General features: G+C 37.3%; 1 protein-coding gene and 1 long non-coding RNA gene across 10 annotated transcripts in view; one reads left to right on the top strand and one right to left on the bottom strand.

Moving 5' to 3' along the window:
- The window catches only part of LOC309629397, a 35230-nt gene extending 27853 nt beyond the window's left edge, over nucleotides 1–7377 (bottom strand). For both annotated transcript variants that reach the window (XR_014245051.1, XR_014245052.1), the window contains exon 1: nucleotides 213–7377. This is a non-coding gene — a long non-coding RNA (uncharacterized lncRNA). The remainder of the gene's footprint in view (nucleotides 1–212) is intronic.
- LPP (LIM domain containing preferred translocation partner in lipoma) overlaps nucleotides 1–13514 on the top strand; it is a 694560-nt gene that overhangs the window by 407711 nt on the left and 273335 nt on the right. The gene's annotated exons all lie outside the window — the stretch shown is intronic.

The following is a 13514-nucleotide window of genomic DNA, read 5'->3' as shown; positions in this document are numbered from 1 at the left end:
CAAAGCTTTCAAAAATATAAATGGACAGAATAACATTGGGTGGTTTGGGGGGCCATTCACACTAGGACTGTTTTTGCTCTTGTCGTTGGTATTTTTAAGGAGACTATCCATATATTGCAAAACACTGTGCCAATTTCCCTTCACATCTGAGGTAATAAAAACTCAATCCTATTACCTAAATAGTTGTCCAGAGAAAGCGAGTAGGGAGCTACCTTAAGTGTGTTCTCCGTGATTGAGTGACAAAGACAGGCGTGAGAGAAACCTTTGCTTCCAGATCAACTCCTCCATTGCCTCACCCTTTTTTGGCCACACCAACGGGTAGAAATGAATCTACCCCCATGTGGTCATTGCGGGATTCATCCGGGCATTTGCTGAACCTGCTCGCAATTTATTTTTATTTCTTCCGATAGACGTGGATTTGGCACCGGAGAGTGAATTCTTTCTGGAACAGCAGATGTGCCTGGTACACTCGTTTGCTATAACCATTTGTGCTGTGGTTGAAAAAAAATTTTTTTAGGAGTGCAGAATTGTTGAAGGGGGAGGGTTAAAAAACCAGAACCATTTTAGCGATTATGCAAAGTTGGAATGTGAGTAATTTTGCTGCAGTTAGTCATTATGTGCTTTCATAGCTTGTTTTACAAGGATAAAGGGATATGTACAGGTTTGGTGACTAGAGCTCTTATTTGTCTCTAATAGTTGCTTTTTATGAAAACATTTTCTACCCTTTCTCCTACTTGGTGGCAAAAGTGCTCTCTCCTTAGAAATTATACCCTTCTGTGATTCAGCCCTTTTATCTGTCTACAATAACTGGACAAACAGCCTCCATTTCTGAGAACAAATATGTTAGGAGAAAAGAAACTTCATTTTCCCATACAATATATAATACGGATGATGTATATTCAAATCATAATAATGTAGTGATCATTTAAAAATGAGCATTTTTTCTGCAAAAAGGAAAAAAAAAACCAGAGCAAACATCTAGTGACTGTGCTATGAGCTTATTGTGCTGTAAATATGGTGTCCTTGCAGCATTTTATTTGAAATATTCAATAGGTCTTAGCAAATTTTTGCTCACCGTATTCTCTGAGAACTGTAACACACCACCTATTCCTTTTCTTTTTACTTGCTTTCGGTCACCCAGATTCCTTTGGACATATGTGAACGAAGGGTCTGTTTGTTTCCACTGAAGCAAATATAGCCACTTGCTCACACTGGTGGCTTCCCTCACTGAATTCCACTACTATTTTGGAAACTCCTGTATGAAAACACAGCAACCCAACCTGTCCCCATTTGAGCCTCGTGGGTGATTTCCATGCAATACTGCCCAGTGTCTATATACTGAGGTTCACTTTTGTTACAAAACAAAACTGGGTTTGTTGCCTTTTGGTAAGCTTGTTACTAAGTCTGGTCATTCTGGTGTGATGGCAGGAACACGGGTATTCGAGTTCCAACAGTGGTCTTGGAAAACTGGATTCTAATTCTGACCTGTCAAGGCCTTATCACCTTGGGCGAATCTTTCCTGAGCCTAGTTTCCTTGAGGAGAAGGTAGAAATTTATGACCTTCAAATTCCTTCAAGCTCTAATACTCTGTGATTCTGTAAAGAATATCATGTATTTTAGTGATATACAAATAAGTCAACTTTATTTCTTCTTATAAATTCCTTTGTGTCTACATCTGCACCAGATAGCTCTCTTCAGACTGTGTCTCAAAGGTGACCACATTTTAACTTCCACCCTGACAGGCAAACTTCGGCAATGAGAAACCCCTATAGGACTTGGGGGTTTCCTGAAAGGATCTCACTCTTTTATTTATCTTTCTGCCTTTTAATGGCTTCTGAGTAGCAACAATAGACTGGAATGGTTGGTTCTATCATGGTAGTTGATTATAACCAAAAGCTACTGAAGCAGCCTCACCACATTTCCTATTACCTACAGCTAAGAAACCTAAAATGCATAAACTAACTCAGAATACTTTTTAAAAATTAGATTGAATTACAAAATCCTCTATCATACTTAAATACCTCTTGGGTAAATAACTAAGGGTTTGGCTTCACAAAGCTGGTGAGAAGGGACTTCCCTGGCGGTCCAGTGGTTAAGACTCCATGCTTCCACTACAGGAGCGTGGGTTCAATCCCTGATCGGGAAACTAAGATCCTGCATGCTGTGTGGCTTGGCAAAAAAAAGCTGGTGGGGAAAGTAGAAGAGTATGGAGTGGTTATCATTTAGCCAACTACTGCCATTCTTGTTTTATTTCATTGAACCTCTCTTTTGTAGAGTTTGTCAATAATGCATTCTTGAAATCATTCATTCATTGAATAAATACGTATGGAGTATTTTTTTGCTGGACATTAAGTATATGTTGAATGAGAAAGACAAAGTCCTTGCCTGTATGAAGCTCAGAGGGGAAGATAACATTAAAGAAGGAATTGCAAAACAGTGGGCAAGGGCTATCATAAGGGAAGTACGGCCTGTTCAAGGACACCAGTGATGGACACCTTACTGAGACATGGGGACTCAGGACTGACTGGCTTTCCAGAGTGTCATTCATTTGAAACCTGAAGGATGAATACTGGTTAGGGGTTGGGAGGTGAGGCAGGTTGGAAAGCATCCAAGTTGGGTAACTGCAGGATGGCTGGAGCATCAAGTCCCAGGGGGAGGGAAGGAAGAGAGGAGACTGGAAAGCAGAGCGATGGCTGTATCAGGAAAAAAAATTGAACTTCATCCTAAGAACAATGGGAACCTTTGGGAGATTTAATAAAAGAAGGCAACGATCGACTTGGATTTTAGGAATATTCTGATTGCAGCAGAGTGTACTAGTGACCAATAAGAGGTCATATTTAAAAATACCTATATCAGCATATGTGTGTATGTATGCAGTATACATATATATGTATATATACATATTGCAGTAAACTAGGGCACCAGTGATGGTGGACAAAACTAGGGTATCAACACATCAATAGTGAGAACTGGAAAGGCTGAAGGTAATTACGAGATGGAATCAACAATCTTTAAAGTACCAAGGGGAGAAAAATTAGTATGGCCATATTTATAACATTCAGTCACATTACTATAAGTCTTTGAAATACCTACTGACCTTAAACATTACTGGTTTACAATTTTATCAGTATACATATGCACTCTTTTACTTTTCTTTATAGACCATTGTTTTGAATACCTGTTTCCTTGCTTACCAGTTGTATAACATTCCATCAGAACAATGCACCATGTTTTTCTCAAGCATCCTCTAATATTTTATTTTTAAATATACAATCAATGTAAGTTATGGACATTTTAATGGCTCTTCATTGCCAGTTTACCCACCAAAGGAATTATTCCAACTTCCGGTGCTACCAGTCGTGTAATAATGCACCTGCACAATCATATTCTCACAGAGAGGATGTTTTATTATTTCTTGACTAGGTGCTTCAACTCTAGGTGCTTTTCACTGACCCCCTGGCCTGATGGGAGAAAAGCACAAACACATAGGCCCTTGAGGGGATGACTCAGTGTATGAGGTCGCTTGCTATGGGAGAAGGCTCTTCTCTTGCCACATCCCTAGATTATAGAAGACACTCAGATTGAATTAACCCTCATCACCATGGCGTTTTATCCAGTGCCAGTTCCACACATGCTAGGGACTAAGTGTTCTGTACTGTGTGGGTATTTATATACATAGGAGCCCTGGACACCTCTCCAAGTCAAAACTGTTGACATACCATCTTATTTGATGTTTACTGGGGGAAAAACACTCCTTAAAATACTGGCTCTCGTGGTTTTAACATGATGACATGCTAGTTTTATGAACATGTGAGTGCAGGGCCTACCTAGGTCATTGCTTCTCTGTTGAACAGTTAGGGATTAAGAAAGGAGGACTTCAGGCAGCATCTTGGTGCTCCCAACTGCCTTGATTTTATTTCTGAGGAAACAAGTTGACGTACTGGCATCCACTCCACGTCTTCAGTAGTCCAGGGAGCCCTTTGTCTTCGAAGTATCTTATACCATTCAGAACGCTGTGAGAATTAATTAAGTGGAGAGTTTCTAAGACAAAAACTGACCTGGATTACCACACCACACTGTACTGCTTTTTCAGTTTCAGCCTTCTGAAGTTATTGAGAATAGCCCCTCGCTAGCTGTTGTACGTGTGCCCAAAGCACCGCAGTGTGAAGTGAACAAGTGCTGATACAATGCACGGAAGTAAGACATCTTTGTATCTCTCTGACAAGAGCTCTTTGGGGGACTTGTCAGGTGTGTGTGTATGTGTGTGGTTTTAGGTGTCCATCAATGACTGAAAATTAGCATATTAGTAGTGTCCCCATCCCCATATTGGCAGCTTTGTTTTGAACTCAGTGGCACCAGTTAAAATACTGTGATTTTAATTTCAAAAGTAATCTTTGAGATCATTTTAACCATTCACCAGTTTTCCGCTACTATTCATGAGGTAACTTTTTCTTTTAATGTAGAAAATTCAAAAACATATGAAGACAAAAATAAAAATTTCTGTTAATTGTATCAGCGGATGCCATTTTTTAACCTTTTAAAAGTATTTTTAAATCATTTTTAATTTTTCCTATGTCCCTTCCTTTTTTTCTATGTACACACAAACACACCCAAGCTGGGATACTACAATGTTCTTTTTTGGTGTCTATTAATTTTTAAAATAATTTATTTCATATATTATTTAAAATATATATTTACATGCATATGTATGTATGTATATATGCACACATCAGAGGAAGATCTATATATATTTTTCACAATATGTGATTGTGTTAGAAACTTTGGAAAATAGGAAAAATATATACTCCAAAATCACCCCCTTATATTAACCACTGTTATCATTTTGGGAACAAATCCTTCTAGCTCTATATGCGTGTATGTGTATATGAGAGATACAGATAGATGCATATATTGATTAACACGTATAAAACAATGTTCCCTAATGTGATTTTAAAATGTATAAAATTGTTGATTTTTCTTTCTTTCTTTTCTTTTTTCCTTTCTTTTCTTTTCCCTCCCTCTCTCCCTCCCTCCCTTCCTTCCTTCTTTCCTTTTTACTATAGTAATATATACATAACAAAATTCACCACCTTAATCATTTTTAAGGATACATTTAAGTGACATTAAGTATATTCACATCGTTGTGCAACCATCACCACCATACATCTTCAGAACTTTTTTTTCCCCCAAACTGAAAATGCATATCAATTAAATAATTACTCCTCATTTCCCCCTCCCCTGACCACCCTGGTAACCACATTCTACTCTGTCTTCATGAATTTGATTACTTTAGGTACCTTATATCATTGGCATCATACAATATATGTCCTTTCGTAACTGGCTTATTTCATTTTAGCATAATGTTTTCATGGTTCATTCATGTTTTAGCATGTTTCAGAATTTCTTTCTTGTTTTAGGCTGAATAATACAACACTGTATGTTTATACTACATTTTGTTTATTCATTCATCTGTCAGTGGACACTTTGGTTGCTCCCACGTTTTTGGACATTGTGAATAATTCTGCTATGAACATGGGTATACAGATGCTTGTTGAGTCCCTCCCTGCTATGAGCTCTTTGGGGTATATATCCAGAAGTGGAGTTGCTAGATTGTTGCTATGTTTTGAAACATTTTAATGATACAGTATTCCATTATATGAATATACCATCATTTATTTAACCAATCCCCATGTATTGATTATATAAATTGCATATAATCTTTTACTTTTATAAATTACATTACCATGAACACTTCTTGAAATCGGAAGATTTAAACATCTATGGTTATTTCCTTAGGTTAAATTCTTAAAAGGTACAGACTTTGTTAAGGCTTCTGATACATATCACCAAATTAACCCACAGATTGCCCATAGGAAGTTTATAGAAACAAATATCACGTTGGTTCCTAAGTCTAAATTATATAAACATTGCCCTTTGAAGACAATTGGGATAAAAGCCTCCCATCAGCCATAGACCCCAACTCCAGGTGTGATTCCCTATTCTGCTTAACAACAGAACCTAAAAAGGTGGTTCTTAACTCTGGTATCAACAAAAAATCATTTGTTCCTCCCCTTTTTAATTTCCAGATTTCACTCCCCAAGTGGATGGGTCTAAGATAATTTGTATCTAAAAAGCTCTAAATGCAAGATACTTTGTATTTAAAGAGTGCTCAATGATTCTGTTGTGCAGTCAGACTTGAAAAGCGCTTCTCTAAATGTAGAGTAGCATATTCATATATTGTACTCTTAGTCTATTGGGTTGTTTTCTAGCTCATGGGGTCATCTATCAAGTGGATAGAGTGTGACTCGAATGAGTGAGGAATGGAGCTGTGAGTATTAAACCCTGAATTATGGAAGATAATCAGTGAGGGGACTCAAGAAAGCAAAATTAAGTTATTTTCTATATTAAGGGCTTGGAGAAAATGTGAAGTAATTTTTCTTGAGCAAAAAACAAGTAGCAAATAATGGATGCCTGGGTTTGTAACTGAAATGGGTAAGCCGTGGTTCTTTTTTTTTTTTTTTTTTCTCACTGTATAAACTCAAACACCAAGCCTGTCCATTCATTTATCCAGTCATGATTTGTTAAGTACCTACCTGGTGTGAATCCTTATGATGAGACCAAGCTCTTTTTGGCCAGTAAAACTCACTGCAAATATTCAGAATTTACTCTTGGAATCAGTGGATTTTGAATGTCCTTCTGACTTCTTTTGTAGAGGAATAAATAGTATTAGAAGAACAAGAAGTGTGAGCACGCTCCCCTCAACTCTGTGCCTTGTCCAGTGAAGCTCACTTCTTGTTTGGGTTATAGAAAGACTCTTATTTGAAGAAAAAGATAGGAGGAGAAAATGACAGTATTCCTAAGTCTTCTTTGTTGTTCCGATGAGGAGTCCGTCTGGAGAAGTAATACGAATTTTGCAGTGTCACTCAATTCTAAATAGTGGCAAAGCTGGAATTGGTTTCCCCCCGAGCTCTACTGCATGACCCTTCAATTTAATTACTCATCCTCCCTGGTGATATTTCTATCTGCCAGTGTCCTTAACTGAGAATGGAAGTTGCAAAATTTGGCTTCCTGGTGTTTGCAATCAATCAATCAATCAGTCAATAATGAGCAAAGCTTTAAAGTCAGAAGAGGAATGTCAGATCCATTTTTTACACGACAGCAATCAGCTGGCACAGTACAGCAGCTGCCTTAGACTATGAACTCTTATTGTATAAAGTTCATGTCACTCTATTGTTTCCCAGATAACGACACTGAATATCACTTGCTGTCTGTTGTCCCATTTACTCCATTATTTTTCTTCTAGGAGAGAAATATTTTTCTGTACCCACATAAACTGAGAAGGCCTCTTGTTTGTGTTTTTGTGAATTTCTCACTTTTTCTTTACCCGAGAGAGGTAGAATTGTTTTTAAAACTTCTAACTATGGAATAGACTACCTGGGTTGAGTCCTGGATCTGCCACCTGCTAGCTGTGTAACCTTGGGCAGTTACTTAATTTCTCTGTACTTCAGTATCTTCATCTGGGAAATCGGGGTAAGTAGTAGTTTCTGTCTCAAGGGTACTTGTGAGGAGTAAGTATAAACTGCATTGAATACAAAATATTTACGGAAAGTAAATGTTACGTAAGTGTTTGCTGTTAGTATACATCTTTTTAAAGATACCAGTAGGTATTTTAGTTTGTTTTTACTGCCACAGTGATATACAGATAAAATACATAACTACAAGTGACAAATGGTCATCAGGTCTTGTTCAAATAACTTGAAACAATTGTCATGAAAAGAAAATTGAAGTTGAAATATTTGTAATCCCATCTTCTAACAAATCAACCACCTCTCTTTCCATAGTTTGTCTGGTCCTTGTCCATATGGAAATACCGTTTTGTGTAGCCTCAACTGTATTGTACACATGATTGATTTCCCATTCTATGTTTTTCATTTAATATTTACATTTTCATTTAGCATCTTAAGCATGTTTTCATGTCTTTATAATAGCTGGAATCAAAACGTAATGAAGGAGTTTTGAGTTTTATCTTGCTGTGTATATGTCAGGCTTTAGCTTTTGTATATTTTCCCCTTCTGTTACCTTAGAAAGTTTCCCTGCTAAGTAGAAATCATTTTCACTCATTACACCAAATTTTGTCGAAAAAATGAATGAATTAAGAATTATTTGAGTGCAGTGACTTTGATTCCCTTTGTCTTATTGTGACTTTAGCAACTAGCTCAGTGCCTGACACAGAGCAGAATTTCAATAAATTTTTGTTTAATAAATATCTTGGATTCATTAAATTTGAGGAGATTGGGATATTGTAATTATTTGATAGTTAATTCAAAATGTGTTTATTTTCAGTACATGTTAAAAATTATTTTAAAATGCTTTAGTCTCTTTCTTTTCATGGTACTTTTATTTAAAATTTGCCCTTTGACTATTTCTGTAGGAGTTTGAGCTGGCATCAAGTAGAACTTACATATACAGTCTGACCATTGAAATGAAAATAAGCACCTCAAATGCTTCTTTGAAAGATAGTAGTGTTAATAAATTCAAAAGGTAAAGTCCTTAAACTGCTTAGAGGGAGGGAGAGGCTAATGAGATTACTGTAATTAAGCATGCATAAACACATTATTGACTCGGGGATTTTTGCAGAAACTAATGCCTGTGGCCATAATACGTCTCCAGTCAAAAATGTGTTAAATAATGTAAATTGATACAGCCACTATGGAGAACAGTATGGAGGTTCCTTAGAAAACTAAAAATAGAGCTACCATATGACCCAACAATCCCACTACTGGGCATATACCCTGAGAAAGCCATAATTCAAAAAGAGTCATGTACCACAATGTTCATTGCAGCTCTATTTACAATAGCCAGGACATGGAAGCAACCTAAGTGTCCATTGACAGATGAATGGATAAAGAAGATGTGGTACATATATACAATGGAATATTACTCAGCCATAAAAAGAAACGAAATTGAGTTATTTGTAGTGAGGTGGATGGACCTAGAGTCTGTCATACAGAGTGAAGTAAGTCAGAAAGAGAAAAACAAATACTGTATGCTAGTACATATATATGGAATCTAAAAAAAAAAAAAGAAAGAAAAAATGGTTCTGTTGAACCTAGGGGCAGGACAGGAATAAAGACGCAGACGTAGAGAATGGACTTGAGGACACGGAGAGGGGGAAGAGTAAGCTGGAATGAAGTGAGAGAGTAGCATTGACATATATACACTACCAAATGTAAAATAGATAGCTAGTGGGAAGCAGCTGCATCGCTCGGTGCTTTGTGACCGCCTAGAGGGGTGGGATAGGGAGGGTGGGAGGGAGCCGCAAGAGAGAGGGGCTGTGGGAATATATGTATACATATAGCTGATTCACTTTGTTATACAGCAGAAACTAACACAATATTGTAAAGCAATTATACTCCAATAAAGATGTTAAAAAATGTGTTATATCAGATTTCCTTGATTATCAAGTAATAAGAGAAATGAGATAGCTCATATTTTACATATTTGGTTGTAATCTGACAAGAGAAATGCACTTTTCTTGGGAGACCATTACTCATTTATTCAAATGTTTGTTACATGCCTACTATGTACTATGATATGAAAAAGCCAGTGGAAAAGCAGCAGCGAATAAAAGGGACAATCTCTAACTTTATGAGAACAGACATACACAAGTGTGATATGTGTAGAAGAGCTCACTGTGCCAGAGGATTTGGGCAAAGGTTCACTGAGGAACCTGACACTCAGACTGAGACTTCAGGGGTTCTTAGGAATTAGCTAGACATAGAATCCAGAGAGAGGTGGGAAAGCACAGAGGTATAATCCATGAGATAGGAGAGAGTCTAGCACATCAGATATGAAAGGAAGTCAGTGTCAGAGAGTAACATGACGTGTACCTCTCGAGGGTGACATGACATGTACCTCTCAAGGAGAGACAGAAGAAATAGATTGAGTCCAAATCACTCCACTAAACCACTGAAGATTTTTAAGCAGGAAAATAATGTGATTAGATCTGCATTTGAGAGAAATCACTCTTCCTACAGAATGAAGGATTCATTGAAGGGGAACAAGCATAGATACTGGGAGACCAGTTTGGATGCTGTTGGATAATTCCTGGTGAGAGGTGGTGGTGTCTTGGAATTGAATTACAGCAGAGGAAATGGTTGAAATGCAGACAACTTTGAGAGATACAGAATTTCCTATTTAGGGAATAGGATCAACAGGATTTGATACTTGAATGGGATGTGAAGGAGAGGCTCAAGAATGACTCCTAGTGTTCTCATTTGAACAGTGCTGGGGTGGATGAGAAAACCAGATGAAAGGCATGAAAAGCAGATTCAAGGAAGGTGATGAAACAGTTTTTAACATCTTGAGCCTGAAGAGCAAATGAGACATCCAAGTAAACACATGAAAGAGAGAGTTGAATATTTAGGTCTAGCATTTCAAGTACAGATGGATTCAAGAGAGAGAACTTCCAGAGAGTCATCATACACAGGAGCTATTTCAAGTTGTGGGCATGGTCCTGGAGAGAGTTAATAGAGGAGAGGAGGTCCTGTGTCAGATAAAAAGGATCTTTATTCAGGGGTGATTGGGCAATATGTTGACTAATGTTGTCAGTAGCACTTTTATAGAAAGATTGGAAAAGTACTTCTAGCAGAAAGCTAGCCAGAGCCTGGGTCCTTGCTGTCACTGTTGAACAGACATAGTGGTTCTTGGCTGCCCTTTCTATTACAAAAGATAAATTTCTATCTATGACCGTGATAATTTGATTTTCTGTAGCTTACAGTTTAACTTCTTCCCAACTTATAAAACATGCAAGTCAGTTATGAAAACACTGTAAGGTATTTGCTTTAATGGAGGTATGTACAAAGCCCATTGGCGGTAAAGCCAGAGGACCATAGAGAACCCCCCAAATCCTTCCGGGGGATTTTTATGTCTTTTTATGTTTTTATTTTTCCATTAATTATTTTGTAAATATCTTCAACATGTAAAGCTCTGTCAGGCTAATGGGAAGAGGATAGGATGTCTCCCTGTCCCCCAGCAGTTTATAGTCTGGTATAGGGGCTAATACATAGTAACTGTTGAATTGATGTCTCCAGACTTCCGGAAAGACATTACAGAAGAGGCACCATTTGATCAGAGACTTAAAGAATCAGTAGGCAACTTCCAGGCAGAAGATGGCTATGTTTGAGCTGCAGATGAGAAACATGGAGGAGAGTCATAAAGAACAAATCATAGACTATAGAAGGATGTGCTGGTGGACAGATATGAGTACACACATGAGTGTATGGTCTATTCCCGTCTCTACATAAGCCTAAGATTAGGCTTAATATGCTGTGACTAATATAGGAAATAAGGAGGTGTCTGGACAGAAAGGCAAGGGCTAGATTGGAACGTCCTTATAAAGTGTATGTAAAAAAGGGAGAGAGAGTACACCATGATAAAAAGAGTTCCACACAAGGCAGAGTCATTGGCAAATCTAGATCAGCAGAGAGCCGGGATCAGATAGTCACGTTAGAGAGATCACTGTGACAGTACTGAGGAGGAGATGTGAGAGAGAAGTGAGGTTAGATCATGGCAATAAACAGCTCTGAGAAGTGATGATGGGAGCCAGAACTAGGAGAGAGAAAGTGAGACTGGGGTAAAGTACAGGGATGCCAGAAGTAATCAGGGCTTATATAGAAGACATAATAGTAGATTAGGGGGGTGTGTGTGTATGTACATGCGGGATGTGTTCAGGGAATGGGCGGGCTGATGGTGAGAGGGATAGAGGAATGTAAGATGTTATTCCGAGTTGGGCAAAAAGGAAGTTGAGGGCCTGCTCCCAAAGGTGAGCACGAGAGGTGCTCTTACAGCCCTTTGTCTGTTCTTGTCTCATGGCCACAGCCAGTTCTGCCTGGTAGTGGAGACATCCGTTCAAACAGTGATTGATCAGTCCCTCTACCAGACTACATATAAACTCCTGGGGGACAGGGAGACATGTGCTATTCATCCTGGGATGCTATCCTCCCATTAACCTCGCTGAGCTTTCCATGTTGAAGATGCTTAGAAAATAATTAATGGAAAAATAACCACATAAAAACACTGCTACAGAGACATTCAAGTCTCTGTATATATGTATATATATATATATATACATATATATATATATATATCTGTATGAGTGTAATTTTAAAAATGTGCTTGTTTTTCAAAACGAAAATGTTAAATCATGATAAAACTTCAAGAATTTTTGCAAAGAACAAAAAAGAAATGAAATGCCAAAAATAAATATTTGGAAGTGCCTACTAATCCAGTAAGTAGAAAAGATTCGCTGTGTATTTAATTGAATATGTGGGCCAAGAAAGTGTTGCCATAGCTTTCTTTTATCATCAAGAACATAAATAAGTATGCTTTAAAATGATTCCTGTTCTTTACCCCTTCCACCTCCAATGAGGTAAAGAATTTAAAATTGCAAAGGAAAAAAATAGAGCTAAATGTGCTATTTTCACACACATAGTTTTGAAATAGAAAATACTCAGAAACATGCCGGCACATACATAGCAGAATTCATAATAAAGTTGTGAGAAACCTTCTCATCTAGGGAGATATTTCCTAGAAGTTAGCAATGGCTCCTGAAATTGCTCCCTGATGCCTTCCTTCAAAGACTTTAGGAATCTGTAAGTAGTGAATGTGTGTGCACATGTGTGCATGTTCACCAAGAAAGAAAAAGTGAAAGAGAAATTTGTTGAAAAAAGTTGCTTCTAAGGAGTTAGGTCTACATTCTTTTTTGTTTACTTTATGAATGTGATTGGTTTTCATCTTCAAAGTATATGACTTTTGAAGTATCTGTTTTTGGGGCAGACTCCTTTCCAGCTGCGGCCCAGAGTATGCCTGTCATTAGCTCAGTTGCTCAGTCACTGTCTCCATTTATAGTTGGGTTTGTAAAAGTGTTTAAAATAGGAACTCTGGGTTTCTGCTGATCTTGAGTCATCAAAGAAAAGCAAAGCTTTATTCCTTCTTATATTCAGTTCCATCCATGTGGACATTTTTTTTTTTTTACATTTATCAAGTTTAATTTTTATTTCTCAGGAACTTTTAACAAATTATAATAAAATGATAGATTTGTTAATTGCTTAGTAGAGGGTGTAACACAAACTATTTTAAGCTGTAATTATTATAGTTAACAATAATAATAACAATTATTATTATCATCTTCTTTCAAAAATACTCCATCAGTGATTTTGCACAATTCTGTACACCTAAACACTGATAGACACTTAAGCACTTTTAAAACAATGCTTTTATCAAAGTTTCATAGCATAGTAGCATCATTTTTTTAAAGCTTTGATTGAACTCTTTATTTGATAAATTATCTCTGTTTCATTAGTTGTTTTTTCAGGTTGTTTTTTTCCTTCTTCTTTCCTTTGAAACAAATTCCTCTGCCTTCTCATTTTGCTTAACTTTCTCTGTCTCAATGGAATTTGATGAAACAGTTACCCATCCCAGTCTTGAAGAGGCGTCCTTGTGTGGGAGCATCT

This window comes from Balaenoptera borealis, assembly GCF_965194805.1.
Source record: "Balaenoptera borealis genome assembly, chromosome: 5".
Taxonomy (NCBI): domain Eukaryota; kingdom Metazoa; phylum Chordata; class Mammalia; order Artiodactyla; family Balaenopteridae; genus Balaenoptera; species Balaenoptera borealis.
Note: the sequence above shows the minus strand (reverse complement) of the source record. Positions and strands in the feature narration are given on the sequence as shown.